General features: G+C 42.8%; 1 pseudogene; it reads left to right on the top strand.

The window, feature by feature from the left end:
* Nucleotides 1-314: 314 nt before the first annotated feature.
* LOC112242110 overlaps nt 315-22500 on the top strand; it is a 72152-nt pseudogene continuing 49966 nt past the window's right edge.

The following is a 22500-nucleotide window of genomic DNA, read 5'->3' as shown; positions in this document are numbered from 1 at the left end:
CACACACACACCCTGACACACACACACCTTGACACACACACACCTTGACACACACACACCCTGACACAGACAGACCCTGACACACACACACACACACACACACACCCTGACACACATACACCTTGACATACACACACACACACCCTGACACACACACACCTTGACATACACACACACACACACACACACACACACACACACACACACACACACACACACACACACACACACACACACACCTTGACACACACACACACCCATCGACACACACACCCTGACATACACATGTATACATCGCGACCCTCCAGGTAGTGATGTCGTTAGCGGTGCATGTCCGTCGCCACCTGCGGCGCTTCCTCCTCCTCCTCGCCTCTGGCTCCCTGCTAGGCTCCGCCTACTTCCTATTCTCTCACTCCGCCCCCACTCTACAGCTCAACCAATCAGGAGAGCACGTTGCTGTGGCGTGCCCCCTGCCCTTTCCAACTCCCTACAGATCCCCCAACACACACACCGACAGACGATCCGACCGGGACACACACACCGACAGACGATCCGACCGGGACACACACACCGACAGACGTTCCGACCGACAGACGATCGGGACACACACACCGACAGACGTTCCGACCGGGACACACACACAGACGATCCGACCGGGACACACACACCGACAGACGATCCGACCGGGACACACACACCGACAGACGTTCCGACCGGGACACACACACCGTCAGACGATCCGACCGGGAAACACACACCGACAGACGATCCGACCGGGACACACACAGCGACAGACGATCCGACCGGGACACACACACCGACAGACGAACCGACCGGGACACACACACCGACAGACGATCCGACCAGGAAACACACACCGACAGACGATCTGACCCCGACACACACACTGATAAACACCACGACACACACACTGATAAACACACCGCCGACAGACACACCGACAGACGATCCGACAGTGACACACACACCGACAGACAACCCGACCCCAACACACACACTGATAAACACCCCGACACACACACTGATAAACACCTTGACACACACACCGACAGACGATCCGACCGTGATACACACACCGACAGACAACCCGACCCCAACACACACACTGATAAACACCCCGACACACACACAGACAGACGATCCGACCGGGAAACACACACCGACAGACGATCCGACCGCGACACGCAGCCCCTCCCCTCAGTCGACCCAGTAGTATTGGTACTAGTAGAATCACAGTATAGCCAGTTAGGACAGGACATAGTCGCCATCCTGGAGTCAGCCAGGTACCCCTTCACAACAGAGATCACCCCGGGGAAGGGAGACCTGCCTCTTCTCACTGACCAGGTAAATATTATTATTATTATGGGGAAGGGAGACCTGTCTCCTCTCACTGACCAGGTTAATATTATTATTATTGGGAAGGGAGACCTGCCTCCTCTCACTGACCAGGTTAATATTATTATTATTATGGGGAAGGGAGACCTGCCTCACTGACCAGGTTAATATTATTATTATTATGGGGAAGGGAGACCTGCCTCACTGACCAGGTTAATATTATTATTATTATTGGGAAGGGAGACCTTTCTCCTCTCACTGACCAGGTTAATATTATTATTATTATGGGGAAGGGAGACCTGCCTCCCCTCACTGACCAGGTTAATATTATTATTATTATGGGGAAGGGAGACCTGTCTCCTCTCACTGACCAGGTTAATATTATTATTATTATGGGGAAGGGAGACATGTCTCACTGACCAGGTTAATATTATTATTATTATGGGGAAGGGAGACCTGTCACCTCTCACTGACCAGGTTAATATTATTATTATTATGGGGAAGGGAGACCTGCCTCCTCTCACTGACCAGGTTAATATTATTATTATTATGGGGAAGGGAGACATGTCTCACTGACCAGGTTAATATTATTATTATTATGGGGAAGGGAGACCTGTCTCCTCTCACTGACCAGGTTAATATTATTATTATTATGGGGAAGGGAGACATGTCTCACTGACCAGGTTAATATTATTTTTATTATGGGGAAGGGAGACCTGTCTCACTGACCAGGTTAATATTATTATTATTATGGGGAAGGGAGACCTGCCTCCTCTCACTGACCAGGTTAATATTATTATTATTATGGGGAAGGGAGACCTGTCTCCTCTCACTGACCAGGTTAATATTATTATTATTATGGGGAAGGGAGACCTGTCTCCTCTCACTGACCAGGTTAATATTATTATTATTATGGGGAAGGGAGACCTGTCTCACTGACCAGGTTAATATTATTATTATTATGGGGAAGGGAGACCTGTCTCACTGACCAGGTTAATATTATTATTATTATGGGGAAGGGAGACCTGTCTCACTGACCAGGTTAATATTATTATTATTATGGGGAAGGGAGACCTGTCTCCTCTCACTGACCAGGTTAATATTATTATTATTATTATTATTATGGGAAGGGAGACCTGTCTCCTCTCACTGACCAGGTTAATATTATTATTATTATGGGGAAGGGAGACCTGCCTCCTCTCACTGACCAGGTTAATATTATTATTATTATTATGAAGGGAGACCTGTCTCCTCTCACTGACCAGGTTAATATTATTATTATTATGGGGAAGGGAGACCTGTCTCCTCTCACTGACCAGGTTAATATTATTATTATTATGGGGAAGGGAGACCTGTCTCCTCTCACTGACCAGGTTAATATTATTATTATTATGGGGAAGGGAGACCTGTCTCCTCTCACTGACCAGGTTAATATTATTATTATTATGGGGAAGGGAGACCTGCCTCCTCTCACTGACCAGGTTAATATTATTATTATTATGGGGAAGGGAGACCTGTCTCCTCTCACTGACCAGGTTAATATTATTATTATTATGGGGAAGGAAGACCTGCCTCCTCTCACTGACCAGGTTAATATTATTATTATTATGGGGAAGGGAGACCTGTCTCCCTGACCAGGTTAATATTATTATTATTATGGGGAAGGGAGACCTGTCTCCTCTCACTGACCAGGTTAATATTATTATTATTATGGGGAAGGGAGACCTGCCTCCTCTCACTGACCAGGTTAATATTATTATTATTATGGGGAAGGGAGACCTGTCTCCTCTCACTGACCAGGTTAATATTATTATTATTATGGGGAAGGGAGACCTGTCTCACTGACCAGGTTAATATTATTATTATTATGGGGAAGGGAGACCTGTCTCCTCTCACTGACCAGGTTAATATTATTATTATTATGGGGAAGGGAGACCTGTCTCCTCTCACTGACCAGGTTAATATTATTATTATTATGGGGAAGGGAGACCTGCCTCCTCTCACTGACCAGGTTAATATTATTATTATTATGGGGAAGGGAGACCTGTCTCCTCTCACTGACCAGGTTAATATTATTATTATTATGGGGAAGGGAGACCTGTCTCCTCTCACTGACCAGGTTAATATTATTATTATTATGGGGAAGGGAGACCTGTCTCCTCTCACTGACCAGGTTAATATTATTATTATTATGGGGAAGGGAGACCTGTCTCTCACTGACCAGGTTAATATTATTATTATTATGGGGAAGGGAGACCTGTCTCTCACTGACCAGGTTAATATTATTATTATTATGGGGAAGGGAGACCTGTCTCCTCTCACTGACCAGGTTAATATTATTATTATTATGGGGAAGGGAGACCTGTCTCCTCTCACTGACCAGGTTAATATTATTATTATTATGGGGAAGGGAGACCTGTCTCCTCTCACTGACCAGGTTAATATTATTATTATTATGGGGAAGGGAGACCTGTCTCCTCTCACTGACCAGGTTAATATTATTATTATTATGGGGAAGGGAGACCTGTCTCCTCTCACTGACCAGGTTAATATTATTATTATTATGGGGAAGGGAGACCTGTCTCCTCTCACTGACCAGGTTAATATTATTATTATTATGGGGAAGGGAGACCTGTCTCCTCTCACTGACCAGGTTAATATTATTATTATTATGGGGAAGGGAGACCTGCCTCTCTCACTGACCAGGTTAATATTATTATTATTATGGGGAAGGGAGACCTGTCTCCTCTCACTGACCAGGTTAATATTATTATTATTATGGGGAAGGGAGACCTGTCTCCTCTCACTGACCAGGTTAATATTATTATTATTATGAAGGGAGACCTGTCTCCTCTCACTGACCAGGTTAATATTATTATTATTATGGGGAAGGGAGACCTGTCTCCTCCAGGTCACTGACCAGGTTAATATTATTATTATTATGGGGAAGGGAGACCTGTCTCCTCTCACTGACCAGGTTAATATTATTATTATTATGGGGAAGGGAGACCTGTCTCCTCTCACTGACCAGGTTAATATTATTATTATTATGGGGAAGGGAGACCTGTCTCCTCTCACTGACCAGGTTAATATTATTATTATTATGGGGAAGGGAGACCTGCCTCCTCTCACTGACCAGGTTAATATTATTATTATTATGGGGAAGGGAGACCTGTCTCACTGACCAGGTTAATATTATTATTATTATGGGGAAGGGAGACCTGTCTCACTGACCAGGTTAATATTATTATTATTATGGGGAAGGGAGACCTGTCTCCTCTCACTGACCAGGTTAATATTATTATTATTATGGGGAAGGGAGACCTGTCTCCTCTCACTGACCAGGTTAATATTATTATTATTATGGGGAAGGGAGACCTGTCTCTCTCACTGACCAGGTTAATATTATTATTATTATGGGGAAGGGAGACCTGTCTCCTCTCACTGACCAGGTTAATATTATTATTATTATGGGGAAGGGAGACCTGTCTCCTCTCACTGACCAGGTTAATATTATTATTATTATGGGGAAGGGAGACCTGCCTCCTCTCACTGACCAGGTTAATATTATTATTATTATTATGGGGAAGGGAGACCTGTCTCCTCTCACTGACCAGGTTAATATTATTATTATTATGGGGAAGGGAGACCTGTCTCCTCTCACTGACCAGGTTAATATTATTATTATTATGGGGAAGGGAGACCTGTCCTCTCACTGACCAGGTTAATATTATTATTATTATGGGGAAGGGAGACCTGTCTCCTCTCACTGACCAGGTTAATATTATTATTATTATGGGGAAGGGAGACCTGTCTCCTCTCACTGACCAGGTTAATATTATTATTATTATGGGGAAGGGAGACCTGTCTCCTCTCACTGACCAGGTTAATATTATTATTATTATGGGGAAGGGAGACCTGTCTCCTCTCACTGACCAGGTTAATATTATTATTATTATGGGGAAGGGAGACCTGCCTCCTCTCACTGACCAGGTTAATATTATTATTATTATGGGGAAGGGAGACCTGTCTCCTCTCACTGACCAGGTTAATATTATTATTATTATGGGGAAGGGAGACCTGTCTCCTCTCACTGACCAGGTTAATATTATTATTATTATGGGGAAGGGAGACCTGCCTCCTCTCACTGACCAGGTTAATATTATTATTATTATGGGGAAGGGAGACCTGTCTCCTCTCACTGACCAGGTTAATATTATTATTATTATGGGGAAGGGAGACCTGTCTCCTCTCACTGACCAGGTTAATATTATTATTATTATGGGGAAGGGAGACCTGTCTCCTCTCACTGACCAGGTTAATATTATTATTATTATGGGGAAGGGAGACCTGTCTCCCTGACCAGGTTAATATTATTATTATTATGGGGAAGGGAGACCTGTCTCCTCTCACGGACCAGGTTAATATTATTATTATTATGGGGAAGGGAGACCTGTCTCCTCTCACTGACCAGGTTAATATTATTATTATTATGGGGAAGGGAGACCTGTCTCCTCTCACTGACCAGGTTAATATTATTATTATTGGGAAGGGAGACGTGTCTCCCTGACCAGGTTAATATTATTATTATTATGGGGAAGGGAGACCTGTCTCCTCTCACGGACCAGGTTAATATTATTATTATTATGGGGAAGGGAGACCTGTCTCCTCTCACTGACCAGGTTAATATTATTATTATTATGGGGAAGGGAGACCTGTCTCCTCTCACTGACCAGGTTAATATTATTATTATTATGGGGAAGGGAGACCTGTCTCACTGACCAGGTTAATATTATTATTATTATGGGGAAGGGAGACCTGTCTCTCACTGACCAGGTTAATATTATTATTATTATGGGGAAGGGAGACCTGTCTCCTCTCACTGACCAGGTTAATATTATTATTATTATGGGGAAGGGAGACCTGTCTCCTCTCACTGACCAGGTTAATATTATTATTATTATGGGGAAGGGAGACCTGTCTCCTCTCACTGACCAGGTTAATATTATTATTATTATGGGGAAGGGAGACCTGTCTCCTCTCACTGACCAGGTTAATATTATTATTATTATGGGGAAGGGAGACCTGTCTCCTCTCACTGACCAGGTTAATATTATTATTATTATGGGGAAGGGAGACCTGTCTCCTCTCACTGACCAGGTTAATATTATTATTATTATGGGGAAGGGAGACCTGCCTCCTCTCACTGACCAGGTTAATATTATTATTATTATGGGGAAGGGAGACCTGTCTCCTCTCACTGACCAGGTTAATATTATTATTATTATGGGGAAGGGAGACCTGCCTCCTCTCACTGACCAGGTTAATATTATTATTATGGGGAAGGGAGACCTGCCTCCTCTCACTGACCAGGTTAATATTATTATTATTATGGGGAAGGGAGACATGTCTCCTCTAACTGACCAGGTTAATATTATTATTATTATGGAGAAGGGAGACCTGTCTCTCACTGACCAGGTTAATATTATTATTATTATGGGGAAGGGAGACCTGTCTCCTCTCACTGACCAGGTTAATATTATTATTATTATGGGGAAGGGAGACCTGTCTCACTGACCAGGTTAATATTATTATTATTATGGGGAAGGGAGACCTGTCTCACTGACCAGGTTAATATTATTATTATTATGGGGAAGGGAGACCTGTCTCCTCTCACTGACCAGGTTAATATTATTATTATTATGGGGAAGGGAGACCTGTCTCCTCTCACTGACCAGGTTAATATTATTATTATTATGGGGAAGGGAGACCTGTCTCCTCTCACTGACCAGGTTAATATTATTATTATTATGGGGAAGGGAGACCTGTCTCCTCTCACTGACCAGGTTAATATTATTATTATTATGGGGGGAAGGGGACCTGCCTCCTCTCACTGACCAGGTTAATATTATTATTATTATGGGGAAGGGAGACCTGTCTCTCACTGACCAGGTTAATATTATTATTATTATGGGGAAGGGAGACCTGTCTCCTCTCACTGACCAGGTTAATATTATTATTATTATGGGGAAGGGAGACCTGCCTCCTCTCACTGACCAGGTTAATATTATTATTATTATGGGGAAGGGAGACCTGTCTCCTCTCACTGACCAGGTTAATATTATTATTATTATGGGGAAGGAGACCTGCCTCCTCTCACTGACCAGGTTAATATTAGGTTTTATTATGGGGAAGGGACCTGTCTTATTATTATGGGGAAGGGAGACCTGTCTCCTGACCAGGTTAATATTATTATTATTATGGGGAAGGAGGGACCAGGTTAATATTATTATTATTATGGGGAAGGGAGACTCCTCTCACTGACCAGGTTAATATTATTATTATTATGGGGAAGGGAGACCTGTCTCCTCTCACTGACCAGGTTAATATTATTATTATTATGGGGAAGGGAGACCTGTCTCCTCTCACTGACCAGGTTAATATTATTATTATTATGGGGAAGGGAGACCTGTCTCACTGACCAGGTTAATATTATTATTATTATGGGGAAGGGAGACCTGTCTCACTGACCAGGTTAATATTATTATTATTATGGGGAAGGGAGACCTGTCTCACTGACCAGGTTAATATTATTATTATTATGGGGAAGGGAGACCTGTCTCCTCTCACTGACCAGGTTAATATTATTATTATTATGGGGAAGGGAGACCTGTCTCCTCTCACTGACCAGGTTAATATTATTATTATTATGGGGAAGGGAGACCTGTCTCCTCTCACTGACCAGGTTAATATTATTATTATTATGGGGAAAGGAGACCTGTCTCCTCTCACTGACCAGGTTAATATTATTATTATTATGGGGAAGGGAGACCTGTCTCCTCTCACTGACCAGGTTAATATTATTATTATTATGGGGAAGGGAGACCTGCCTCCTCTCACTGACCAGGTTAATATTATTATTATTATGGGGAAGGGAGACCTGTCTCCTCTCACTGACCAGGTTAATATTATTATTATTATGGGGAAGGGAGACCTGTCTCCTCTCACTGACCAGGTTAATATTATTATTATTATGGGGAAGGGAGACCTGTCTCCTCTCACTGACCAGGTTAATATTATTATTATTATGGGGAAGGGAGACCTGTCTCCTCTCACTGACCAGGTTAATATTATTATTATTATGGGGAAGGGAGACCTGTCTCCTCTCACTGACCAGGTTAATATTATTATTATTATGGGGAAGGGAGACCTGTCCCTCTCACTGACCAGGTTAATATTATTATTATTATGGGGAAGGGAGACCTGTCTCACTGACCAGGTTAATATTATTATTATTATGGGGAAGGGAGACCTGTCTCCTCTCACTGACCAGGTTAATATTATTATTATTATGGGGAAGGGAGACCTGTCTCTCCTCTCACTGACCAGGTTAATATTATTATTATTATGGGGAAAGGGAGACCTGTCTCCTCTCACTGACCAGGTTAATATTATTATTATTATGGGGAAAGGGAGACCTGTCTCCTCTCACTGACCAGGTTAATATTATTATTATTATGGGGAAGGGAGACCTGCCTCCTCTCACTGACCAGGTTAATATTATTATTATTATGGGGAAGGGAGACCTGTCTCCTCTCACTGACCAGGTTAATATTATTATTATTATGGGGAAGGGAGACCTGTCTCCTCTCACTGACCAGGTTAATATTATTATTATTATGGGGAAGGGAGACCTGTCTCACTGACCAGGTTAATATTATTATTATTATGGGGAAGGGAGACCTGTCTCCTCTCACTGACCAGGTTAATATTATTATTATTATGGGGAAGGGAGACCTGTCTCCTCTCACTGACCAGGTTAATATTATTATTATTATGGGGAAGGGAGACCTGTCTCCCTGACCAGGTTAATATTATTATTATTATGGGGAAGGGAGACCTGTCTCTCTCACTGACCAGGTTAATATTATTATTATTATGGGGAAGGGAGACCTGTCTCCTCTCACTGACCAGGTTAATATTATTATTATTATGGGGAAGGGAGACCTGTCTCCTCTCACTGACCAGGTTAATATTATTATTATTATGGGGAAGGGAGACCTGACCTCCTCTCACTGACCAGGTTAATATTATTATTATTATGGGGAAGGGAGACCTGTCTCCTCTCACTGACCAGGTTAATATTATTATTATTATGGGGAAGGGAGACCTGCCTCCTCTCACTGACCAGGTTAATATTATATATTATTATGGGGAAGGGAGACCTGTCTCCTCTCACTGACCAGGTTAATATTATTATTATTATGGGGAAGGGAGACCTGTCTCTCACTGACTATTACTGACCAGGTTAATATTATTATTATTATGGGGAAGGGAGACCTGTCTCACTGACCAGGTTAATATTATTATTATTATGGGGAAGGGAGACCTGTCTCCTCTCACTGACCAGGTTAATATTATTATTATTATGGGGAAGGGAGACCTGTCTCACTGACCAGGTTAATATTATTATTATTATGGGGAAGGGAGACCTGTCTCACTGACCAGGTTAATATTATTATTATTATGGGGAAGGGAGACCTGTCTCCTCTCACTGACCAGGTTAATATTATTATTATTATGGGGAAGGGAGACCTGTCTCCTCTCACTGACCAGGTTAATATTATTATTATTATGGGGAAGGGAGACCTGCCTCCTCTCACTGACCAGGTTAATATTATTATTATTATGGGGAAGGGAGACCTGTCTCCTCTCACTGACCAGGTTAATATTATTATTATTATGGGGAAGGGAGACCTGCCTCCTCTCACTGACCAGGTTAATATTATTATTATTATGGGGAAGGGAGACCTGTCTCCTCTCACTGACCAGGTTAATATTATTATTATTATGGGGAAGGGAGACCTGTCTCCTCTCACTGACCAGGTTAATATTATTATTATTATGGGGAAGGGAGACCTGTCTCCTCTCACTGACCAGGTTAATATTATTATTACTTATTAATATTATTATTATTATGGGGAAGGGAGACCTGTCTCCTCTCACTGACCAGGTTAATATTATTATTATTATGGGGAAGGGAGACCTGCCTCCTCTCACTGACCAGGTTAATATTATTATTATTATGGGGAAGGGAGACCTGTCTCCTCTCACTGACCAGGTTAATATTATTATTATTATGGGGAAAGGGAGACCTGTCTCCTCTCACTGACCAGGTTAATATTATTATTATTATGGGGAAGGGAGACCTGCCTCCTCTCACTGACCAGGTTAATATTATTATTATTATGGGGAAGGGAGACCTGTCTCCTCTCACTGACCAGGTTAATATTATTATTATTATGGGGAAGGGAGACCTGCCTCCTCTCACTGACCAGGTTAATATTATTATTATTATGGGGAAGGGAGACCTGTCTCCTCTCACTGACCAGGTTAATATTATTATTATGGGGAAGGGAGACATGTCTCCTCTAACTGACCAGGTTAATATTATTATTATTATGGGGAAGGGAGACCTGTCTCACTGACCAGGTTAATATTATTATTATTATGGGGAAGGGAGACCTGTCTCCTCTCACTGACCAGGTTAATATTATTATTATTATGGGGAAGGGAAGACCTGTCTCCTCTCACTGACCAGGTTAATATTATTATTATTATGGGGAAGGGAGACCTGTCTCCTCTCACTGACCAGGTTAATATTATTATTATTATGGGGAAGGGAGACCTGTCTCCTCTCACTGACCAGGTTAATATTATTATTATTATGGGGAAGGGAGACCTGCCTCCTCTCACTGACCAGGTTAATATTATTATTATTATGGGGAAGGGAGACCTGTCTCCTCTCACTGACCAGGTTAATATTATTATTATTATGGGGAAGGGAGACCTGTCTCCTCTCACTGACCAGGTTAATATTATTATTATTATGGGGAAGGGAGACCTGTCTCTCACTGACCAGGTTAATATTATTATTATTATGGGGAAGGGAGACCTGTCTCCTCTCACTGACCAGGTTAATATTATTATTATTATGGGGAAGGGAGACCTGTCTCTCACTGACCAGGTTAATATTATTATTATTATGGGGAAGGGAGACCTGTCTCCTCTCACTGACCAGGTTAATATTATTATTATTATGGGGAAGGGAGACCTGCCTCCTCTCACTGACCAGGTTAATATTATTATTATTATGGGGAAGGGAGACCTGCCTCCTCTCACTGACCAGGTTAATATTATTATTCACTGATTAATATTATTATTATATGGGGAAGGGAGACCTGTCTCCTCTCACTGACCAGGTTAATATTATTATTATTATGGGGAAGGGAGACCTGTCTCCTCTCACTGACCAGGTTAATATTATTATTATTATGGGGAAGGGAGACCTGTCTCCTCTCACTGACCAGGTTAATATTATTATTATTATGGGGAAGGGAGACCTGTCTCCTCTCACTGACCAGGTTAATATTATTATTATTATGGGGAAGGGAGACCTGTCTCCTCTCACTGACCAGGTTAATATTATTATTATTATGGGGAAGGGAGACCTGCCTCCTCTCACTGACCAGGTTAATATTATTATTATTATGGGGAAGGGAGACCTGTCTCACTGACCAGGTTAATATTATTATTATTATGGGGAAGGGAGACCTGTCTCCTCTCACTGACAGGGTTAATATTATTATTATTATTATGGGGAAGGGAGACCTGCCTCACTGACCAGGTTAATATTATTATTATTATGGGGAAGGGAGACCTGTCTCCTCTCACTGACCAGGTTAATATTATTATTATTATGGGGAAGGGAGACCTGCCTCCTCTCACTGACCAGGTTAATATTATTATTATTATGGGGAAGGGAGACCTGTCTCTCTCACTGACCAGGTTAATATTATTATTATTATGGGGAAGGGAGACCTGTCTCCTCTCACTGACCAGGTTAATATTATTATTATTATGGGGAAGGGAGACCTGTCTCCTCTCACTGACCAGGTTAATATTATTATTATTATGGGGAAGGGAGACCTGCCTCCTCACTGACCAGGTTAATATTATTATTATTATGGGGAAGGGAGACCTGTCTCCTCTCACTGACCAGGTTAATATTATTATTATTATGGGGAAGGGAGACCTGTCTCTCACTGACCAGGTTAATATTATTATTATTATGGGGAAGGGAGACCTGTCTCTCACTGACCAGGTTAATATTATTATTATTATGGGGAAGGGAGACCTGTCTCCTCTCACTGACCAGGTTAATATTATATATTATTATGGGGAAGGGAGACCTGCCTCCTCTCACTGACCAGGTTAATATTATTATTATTATGGGGAAGGGAGACCTGTCTCACTGACCAGGTTAATATTATTATTATTATGGGGAAGGGAGACCTGTCTCACTGACCAGGTTAATATTATTATTATTATGGGGAAGGGAGACCTGCCTCCTCTCACTGACCAGGTTAATATTATTATTATTATTATGGGGAAGGGAGACCTGTCTCCTCTCACTGACCAGGTTAATATTATTATTATTATTATGGGGAAGGGAGACCTGTCTCACTGACCAGGTTAATATTATTATTATTATGGGGAAGGGAGACCTGTCTCACTGACCAGGTTAATATTATTATTATTATGGGGAAGGGAGACCTGCCTCCTCTCACTGACCAGGTTAATATTATTATTATTATTATGGGGAAGGGAGACCTGGCTCCTCTCACGGACCAGGTTAATATTATTATTATTATGGGGAAGGGAGACCTGCCTCCCCTCACTGACCAGGTTAATATTGTTGTTATGGGGAAGGGAGACCTGTCAGTAGACTGCTGAACAGCTTCTACCCCCGAAACAGTAGACTGCTGAACAGCTTCTACCCCCAAAACAATAGACTGCTGAACAGCTTCTACCCCCAAAACAGAAGACTGCTGAACAGCTTCTACCCCCAAAACAGTAGACTGCTGAACAGCTTCTACCCCCAAAACAATAGCCTGCTGAACAGCTTCTACCCCCAAAACAGTACACTGCTGAACAGCTTCTACCCCCAAAACAGAAGACTGCTGAACAGCTTCTACCCCCAAAACAGTAGACTGCTGAACAGCTTCTACCCCCAAAACAATAGGCTGTTGAACAGCTTCTACCCCCGAAACAGTAGACTGCTGAACAGCTTCTACCCCCGAAACAGTACACTGCTGAACAGCTTCTACCCCCAAAACAGTACACTGCTGAACAGCTTCTACCCCCAAAACAGAAGACTGCTGAACAGCTTCTACCCCCAAACAGTAGACTGCTGAACAGCTTCTACCCCCAAAACAATAGACTGTTGAACAGCTTCTACCCCCAAAATAGTAGACTGTTGAACAGCTTCTACCCCGAAACAGTAGACTGCTGAACAGCTTCTACCCCCGAAACAGTACACTGCTGAACAGCTTCTACCCCCAGAAACAGTACACTGCTGAACTGCTTCTACCCCCAAAACAATAGACTGCTGAACAGCTTCTACCCCCAAAACAATAGACTGCTGAACAGCTTCTACCCCCAAAACAGAAGCTACCGCACGTTGCCGTGTTTACATCTAAAATCACAAAGGACCTGTAACACATCAAAAGCCAACATCATGTTGCCGTGGTTACGTCACAACAGAAGTGTAACAAGCTGTTTTACGTTGTTCTCTTTTCAAAGGGGCGTGGTCGTTACATCCTGGTCATTTACGAGAGTCTGTTGAAGTACGCCCACACTGACCCCTGGAACAGACAGCTGTTACACCAGGTACAGACACACTGACCCCTGGAGCAGACACACTGACCCCTGGTACAGACACACTGACCCCTGGAACAGACACACTGACCCCTGGAACAGACACACTGACCCCTGGAACAGACACACTGACCCCTGGAACAGACACACTGACCCCTGGAACAGACACACTGACCCCTGGAACAGACACACTCCCCTGGAACAGAAACACTGACCCCTGGAACAGACACACTGACCCCTGGAACAGACACACTGACCCCTGGAACAGACACACTGACCCCTGGAACAGACAGCTGTTACACCAGGTACAGACACACTGACCCCTGGAACAGACACACTGACCCCTGGAACAGACACACTGACCCCTGGAACAGACACACTGACCCCTGGAACAGACACACTGACCCCTGGAACAGACACACTGACCCCTGGAACAGACACACTGACCCCTGGAACAGACACACTGACCCCTGGAACAGACACACTCCCCTGGAACAGAAACACTGACCCCTGGAACAGACACACTGACCCCTGGAACAGACACACTGACCCCTGGAACAGACACACTGACCCCTGGAACAGACAGCTGTTACACCAGGTACAGACACACTGACCCCTGGAACAGACACACTGACCCCTGGAACAGACACACTGACCCCTGGAACAGACACACTGACCCCTGGAACAGACACACTGACCCCTGGAACAGACACACTGACCCCTGGAACAGACACACTGACCCCTGGAACAGACACACTGACCCCTGGAACAGACACACTGACCCCTGGAACAGACACACTGACCCCTGGAACAGACAGCTGTTACACCAGGAACAGACACACTGACCCCTGAAACAGACACACTCCCCTGGAACAGACACACTGACCCCTGGAACAGACACACTGACCCCTGGAACAGACACACTGACCCCTGGAACAGACACACTGACCCCTGGAACAGACACACTGACCCCTGGAACAGACACACTGACCCCTGGAACAGACAGCTGTTCGCTAACATTCGGACACAAAATACACAATGGATTCTATCATCTTGTTGTCAGGCAACGTTTTCTAACGTTCATCTGGTTGTCAGCTAACATTAACTAAAATTAACTAACATTCGTCTGGTTGTCAGCTAACATTAACTAACATTAACTAACGTTCGTCTGGTTGTCAGCTAACAATAACTAACATTCACTAACATTCACTAACATTAACTAACATTAACTAACGTTTGTCTTGTTGTCAGCTAACATTAACTAACATTAACTAACATTAACTAACGTTCGTCTGGTTGTCAGCTAACGTTCACTAATGTTCGTCTGGTTGTCAGCTAGCGTTTACTAACGTTCGTCTGGTTGTCAGCTAACATTAACTAACGTTCGCCTTGTTGTCAACTAACATTAACTAACGTTCGTCTGGTTGTCAGCTAACGTTCACTAATGTTCGTCTGGTTGTCAGCTAACGTTCACTAATGTTCGTCTGGTTGTCAGCTAACGTTTACTAACGTTCGTCTGGTTGTCAGCTAACATTAACTAACTTTCATCTGGTTGTCAGCTAACGTTCACTAATGTTCGTCTGGTAGTCAGCTAACGTTCACTTTATGTTCGTCTGGTTGTCAGCTAACGTTTACTAACGTTCGTATTGTTGTCAGCTAACATTAACTAACGTTCGTCTGGTTGTCATCTAACATTAACTAACATTAACTATCGTTCGTCTGGTTGTCAGCTAACATTAACTAACATTAACTAACGTTCGTCTGGTTGTCAGCTAACATTAACTAACGTTCGCCTGGTTGTCAACTAACATTAACTAACGTTCATCTGGTTGTCAGCTAACGTTAACTAACATTAACTAACGTTCATCTGGTTGTCAGCTAACATTAACTAACATTAACTAACGTTCGTCTGGTTGTCAGCTAACATTAACTAACGTTCGTCTTGTTGTCAGCTAACATTAACTAACGTTCGTCTGGTTGTCATCTAACATTAACTAACATTAACTAACGTTTGTCTGGTTGTCAGCTAACATTAACTAACATTAACTAACGTTCGTCTGGTTGTCAGCTAACATTAACTAACATTAACTAACGTTCGTCTGGTTGTCAGCTAACATTAACTAACATTAACTAACGTTCGTCTTGTTGTCAGCTAACATTAACTAACGTTCGTCTGGTTGTCAACTAACATTAACTAACATTAACTAACGTTCGTCTGGTTGTCAACTAACATTAACTAACGTTCGTCTGGTTGTCAGCTAACGTTCACTAATGTTCGTCTGGTTGTCAGCTAACATTCACTAATGTTCGTCTGGTTGTCAGCTAACGTTTACTAACGTTCGTCTGGTTGTCAGCTAACATTAACTAACGTTTGTCTGGTTGTCAACTAACATTAACTAACATTAACTAACATTAACTAACATTAACTAACGTTTGTCTGGTTGTCAACTAACATTAACTAACATTAACTAACGTTCGTCTGGTTGTCAGCTAACGTTCACTAATGTTCGTCTGGTTGTCAGCTAACGTTTACTAACATTCGTCTGGTTGTCAGCTAACATTAACTAACATTCGTCTGGTTGTCAACTAACATTAACTAACATTAACTAACATTAACTAACATTTGTCTGGTTGTCAACTAACATTAACTAACATTAACTAACGTTCGTCTGGTTGTCAGCTAACATTAACTAACGTTCGTCTTGTTGTCAACTAACATTAACTAACATTCACTAACATTAACTAACATTAACTAACATTAACTAACGTTCGTCTGGTTGTCAACTAACATTAACTAACATTAACTAACGTTCGTCTGGTTGTCAGCTAACATTAACTAACATTTGTCTTGTTGTCAACTAACATTCACTAACATTAACTAACATTAACTAACGTTCGTCTGGTTGTCAGCTAACGTTCACTAATGTTCGTCTGGTTGTCAGCTAACATTAACTAACGTTCGCCTTGTTGTCAACTAACATTAACTAACGTTCGTCTGGTTGTCAGCTAACGTTCACTAATGTTCGTCTGGTTGTCAGCTAACGTTCACTAACGTTCGTCTGGTTGTCAGCTAACATTAACTAACGTTCGCCTGGTTGTCAACTAACAGTAACTAACGTTCGTCTGGTAGTCAGCTAATGTTCACTAATGTTCGTCTGGTTGTCAGCTAACGTTTACTAACGTTCGTCTTGTTGTCAGCTAACATTAACTAACATTAACTATCGTTCGTCTGGTTGTCAGCTAACATTAACTAACATTAACTAACATTAACTAACGTTCGTCTGGTTGTCAGCTAACATTAACTAACGTCCGTCTGGTTGTCAGCTAACATTAACTAAAATTAACTAACATTAACTAACATTAACTAACGTTCGTCTGGTTGTCAACTAACATTAACTAACATTAACTAACATTCACTAACATTAACTAACATTAACTAACGTTCGTCTGGTTGTCAGCTAACATTAACTAACGTTCGTCTTGTTGTCAACTAACATTAACTAACATTAACTAACATTCACTAACATTAACTAACATTAACTAACGTTCGTCTGGTTGTCAGCTAACAATAACTAACATTCACTAACATTCACTAACATTCACTAACATTAACTAACGTTTGTCTTGTTGTCAGCTAACATTAACTAACATTAACTAACATTAACTAACGTTTGTCTGGTTGTCAGCTAACATTCACTAATGTTCGTCTGGTTGTCAGCTAACGTTCACTAATGTTCGTCTGGTTGTCAGCTAGCGTTTACTAACGTTCGTCTGGTTGTCAGCTAACATTAACTAACGTTCGCCTTGTTGTCAACTAACATTAACTAACGTTCGTCTGGTTGTCAGCTAACGTTCACTAATGTTCGTCTGGTTGTCAGCTAACGTTCACTAATGTTCGTCTGGTTGTCAGCTAACGTTTACTAACGTTCGTCTGGTTGTCAGCTAACATTAACTAACGTTCGCCTGGTTGTCAACTAACATTAACTAACGTTCATCTGGTTGTCAGCTAACGTTCACTAATGTTCGTCTGGTAGTCAGCTAACGTTCACTAATGTTCGTCTGGTTGTCAGCTAACGTTTACTAACGTTTGTCTTGTTGTCAGCTAACATTAACTAACATTAACTATCGTTCGTCTGGTTGTCAGCTAACATTAACTAACGTTCGTCTGGTTGTCAGCTAACATTAACTAACATTAACTAACATTAACTAACGGTCGTCTGGTTGTCAGTTAACATTAACTAACGTTCGTCTGGTTGTCAGCTAACATTAACTAACATTAACTAACATTAACTTACATTAACTAACGTTCGTCTGGTTGTCAGCTAACATTAACTAACATTAACTAACGTTTGTCTGGTTGTCAGCTAACATTAACTAACGTTTGTCTGGTTGTCAGCTAACATTAACTAACGTTTGTCTGGTTGTCAGCTAACATTAACTAACGTTTGTCTGGTTGTCAGCTAACATTAACTAACGTTTGTCTGGTTGTCAGCTAACATTAACTAACGTTTGTCTGGTTGTCAGCTAACATTAACTAACATTAACTAACGTTTGTCTGGTTGTCAGCTAACATTAACTAACATTAACTAACGTTTGTCTGGTTGTCAGCTAACATTAACTAACGTTTGTCTGGTTGTCAGCTAACATTAACTAACGTTTGTCTGGTTGTCAGCTAACATTAACTAACGTTTGTCTGGTTGTCAGCTAACATTAACTAACGTTTGTCTGGTTGTCAGCTAACATTAACTAACATTAACTAACGTTTGTCTGGTTGTCAGCTAACATTAACTAACGTTTGTCTGGTTGTCAGCTAACATTAACTAACGTTTGTCTGGTTGTCAGCTAACATTAACTAACATTAACTAACGTTTGTCTGGTTGTCAACTAACATTAACTAACATTAACTAACGTTCGTCTTGTTGTCAGCTAACATTAACTAACAATAACTAACATTAACTAACATTAACTAACGTTCGTCTGGTTGTCAGCTAACATTAACTAACATTAACTAACATTAACTAACATTAACTAACGTTCGTCTGGTTGTCAACTAACATTAACTAACGTTCGTCTGGTTGTCAGCTAACATTAACTAACATTAACTAACGTTCGTCTGGTTGTCAGCTAACATTAACTAACATTAACTAACGTTCGTCTTGTTGCCAACTAACGTTTGTCTGGTTGTCAGCTAACGTTTGCTAACGTTCGTCTGGTTGTCAGCTAACATTAACTAACATTCGTCTGGTTGTCAGCTAACATTCACTAATGTTCGTCTGGTTGTCAGCTGCCTCTTGCCAAATGTTGTCCCTTGTTGTCCCCCAGTACTGTCTCCGTTATCGAGTCGGCATCATCACCTTCCACAGAGCCAATCAGAACTCTCCGCCCCTGCTGAATCTCCGGGGTCTTCCCCTGCTGCTACGGACCAATCAGGCACTCCGAGACGCCTCTGTGATGTCACGTTCGCCCCTCCTCCACCTGACGCGGGCTGAGACGGACCGTGGACCACTCCCTGGTGATGACTGGACCACATTCTCCTCCAACCACTCCTCCTACCAGGCTGTTGTCCAGGCACGGCCCAGGGAGGGAGGTCCCGGAGTGGGCAGCGGAGATAATCCAGTCCCTGGTTTCAGTCGGGGCCTACGGGCTACGGTGGTGTTGGATGCAGGGCTTTTTGACGGTGTTCAGAGGGTCATCTTTGGACACGGCCTGGGATACTGGCTACACAGGCTCCTATTGGTGGACGCTATCACTTACCTCACGGACAGGAAGTTGTCGTTGGGGCTAGAGCGTCACATCCTGGTGGATATAGACGACATCTTTGTTGGGAAGGAAGGAACACGCATGAACACCAAGGACGTTAAGGTAGGAGGAAACAGGGGGGGGGGGCTCCAAACGGTGCAGTGTGTCTGAGATTAGACCAGGGCCTTTTGTTTGGCTCACTGCAGTGTGTATTAGTGTGTGTGACAGGGGAGAGGTGTGTGTGTGTGTGTGTGTGTGTGTGTGTGTGTGTGTGTGTGTGTGTGTGTGTGTGTGTGTGTGTGTGTGACCAGGGCCTTTTGCTTGGCTCACAGGGGAGAGGTGTGTTGCTCTGCAGTGTGTCTGAGATTAGACCAGGGCCTTTTGCTTGGCTCACTGCATTGATCCTGACACCACACAGCCTGCACTCTGGGGAGAAAGGTGTGTGTGCTTGTGTGTGTGTGTGTGTGTGTGTGTGTGTGTGTGTGTGTGTGTGTGTGTGTGTGTGTGTGTGTGTGTGTGTGTGTGTGTGTGTGTTTTTGCTTAGCTCTGTAGATTAGAATGTCACTACCTGTCAGTGTTTGACATTTTTCCTATAATGCATCAGAAATATGACCTGAACATCTAGGACCTTGGAGAGAGGGGGAGAGAGAGAAGGAGGTGAGGGAGGGAGGGGGAACAGTCACAGAGAGAGGAGGGGAGGGGGACAGATACAGAGAGAGAAGGAGAGATTATACTAGCCTGCCCAACACCTCAGACAGAGGGAGAAGGAGAGAAGGTAGAGAGAGATAGAGAAGGTAGAGAGAGTTAGAGGGGACAGGAAAGAAGGGAGATGGGGAAAGGGGGAATGTCTGAAAAGGGTAGAGATTGAAAGAGATACAGAAAGAGAGAGAGAGATGAGGACAGATGGAGAGAGAAAGAGAGACAGACTGAGAGATAGAGAGAGAGACGGGGATAGATGGAGAGAGGAGAGACAGACTGAGAGAAAGAGACAAGAGAATGATACAGCCATTCATTCCTGCTGTATCAGCCTTCCTTTAAAATAAAACAGTTGTCTTCAGAGAATTTGACATTTTCACAGAGAGATTGAGAGAAGTATGGAAGTAGAGGGGGAGGAGAAATATGGGGGAGAGGGAAATGGAATGAGAGGGGAAGGAGACTGAGAGAGAAGGAGGAAGAGAGAAGAGGGAGGGGGAGAGAGAGAGAGGGGGAGAGAGAGAAGAGAGGGAAGAGGAGGGAAGGGGAAAGAGAGAAAGAGAGAGGAGAGAAAGGGGAAGAGAGAGAGGAGAAGAAAGGGGGAGAGAGAAGAGAGGAGAGAGGCGGGAAGGGGAAAGAGAGGAGAGAAAGGAGAGAGGGGGAGAGAGAGAAGATAGGGGAGAGGAGGCAAGGGGAAAGAGAGAGGAGAGAAAGGGAAGGGGAGAGAAGAGAAGAGAAGAGAAGAGGGGGAAAGAGAAAGGGGAATGAGAGAGATGAGAGAGGAGAGGATAGGGGAGAGGAGGGAAGGGGAGAGAAGAGAAGAGAAGAGAGGAGAGGAGGGAAGGGAAAAGAGAGAGGAGAGAGAGGAGAGAGAGGGGAGAGGAGGGAGGGGGAAAGAGATAGGAGAAAAAGGGGAAAGAGAGAGGAGAGAGAGGGGGAGGAAAATGACACCCAAATCTAACTGCCTGATATTATTTTTTTATTATTTCAAATGTAACCTTTATTTAACTATGCTTATTATTGTTATCATTTGAAAGGAAACACTTTGAAGTGGAAATGTAAAAGGAATGTAGGAGAATGTAACACATGAGATCTAACACACTCAGACATATCGAACACTCAGACATTTAGAACACCCAGACATTTAGAACACCCAGACATTTAGAACACCCAGACATTTAGAACACCCAGACATTTAGAACACCCAGACATTTAGAACACCCAGACATTTAGAACACCCAGACATTTAGAACACCCAGACATTTAGAACACCCAGACATTTAGAACACCCAGACATTTAGAACCCCCAGACATTTAGAACACCCAGACATTTAGAACACCCAGATTTTAGAACACCCAGACATTTAGAACACCCAGACATTTAGAACACCCAGACATTTAGAACACCCAGACATTTAGAACACCCAGACATTTAGAACACCCAGACATTTAGAACACCCAGACATTTAGAACACCCAGACATTTAGAACCCCCAGACATTTAGAACACCCAGACATTTAGAACCCCCAGACATTTAAAACATTTAGAACCCCCAGACATTTAAAACACTCAGACATTTAGAACCCCAGACATTTAAAACACCCAGACATTTAGAACACCCAGACATTTAAAACACCCAGACATTTAGAACACCCGGACATTTAAAACACCCAGACATTTAGAACACCCAGACATTTAGAACACCCGGACATTTAGAACACCCAGACATTTAGAACACCCAGACATTTAGAACCCCCAGACATTTAGAACACCCAGACATTTAGAACCCCCAGACATTTAAAACACTCAGACATTTAGAACCCCCAGACATTTAAAACACCCAGACATTTAGAACCCCAGACATTTAAAACACCCAGACATTTAGAACACCCGGACATTTAAAACACCCAGACATTTAGAACACTCATGACATTTAGAACACTCACACATTTAGAAAACACAGACATTTAGAACACTCCCACATTCAGAAAA

The sequence above is a fragment of the Oncorhynchus tshawytscha genome, unplaced genomic scaffold, assembly GCF_018296145.1.
Source record: "Oncorhynchus tshawytscha isolate Ot180627B unplaced genomic scaffold, Otsh_v2.0 Un_scaffold_1176_pilon_pilon, whole genome shotgun sequence".
Classification (NCBI taxonomy): domain Eukaryota; kingdom Metazoa; phylum Chordata; class Actinopteri; order Salmoniformes; family Salmonidae; genus Oncorhynchus; species Oncorhynchus tshawytscha.
Note: the sequence above shows the minus strand (reverse complement) of the source record. Positions and strands in the feature narration are given on the sequence as shown.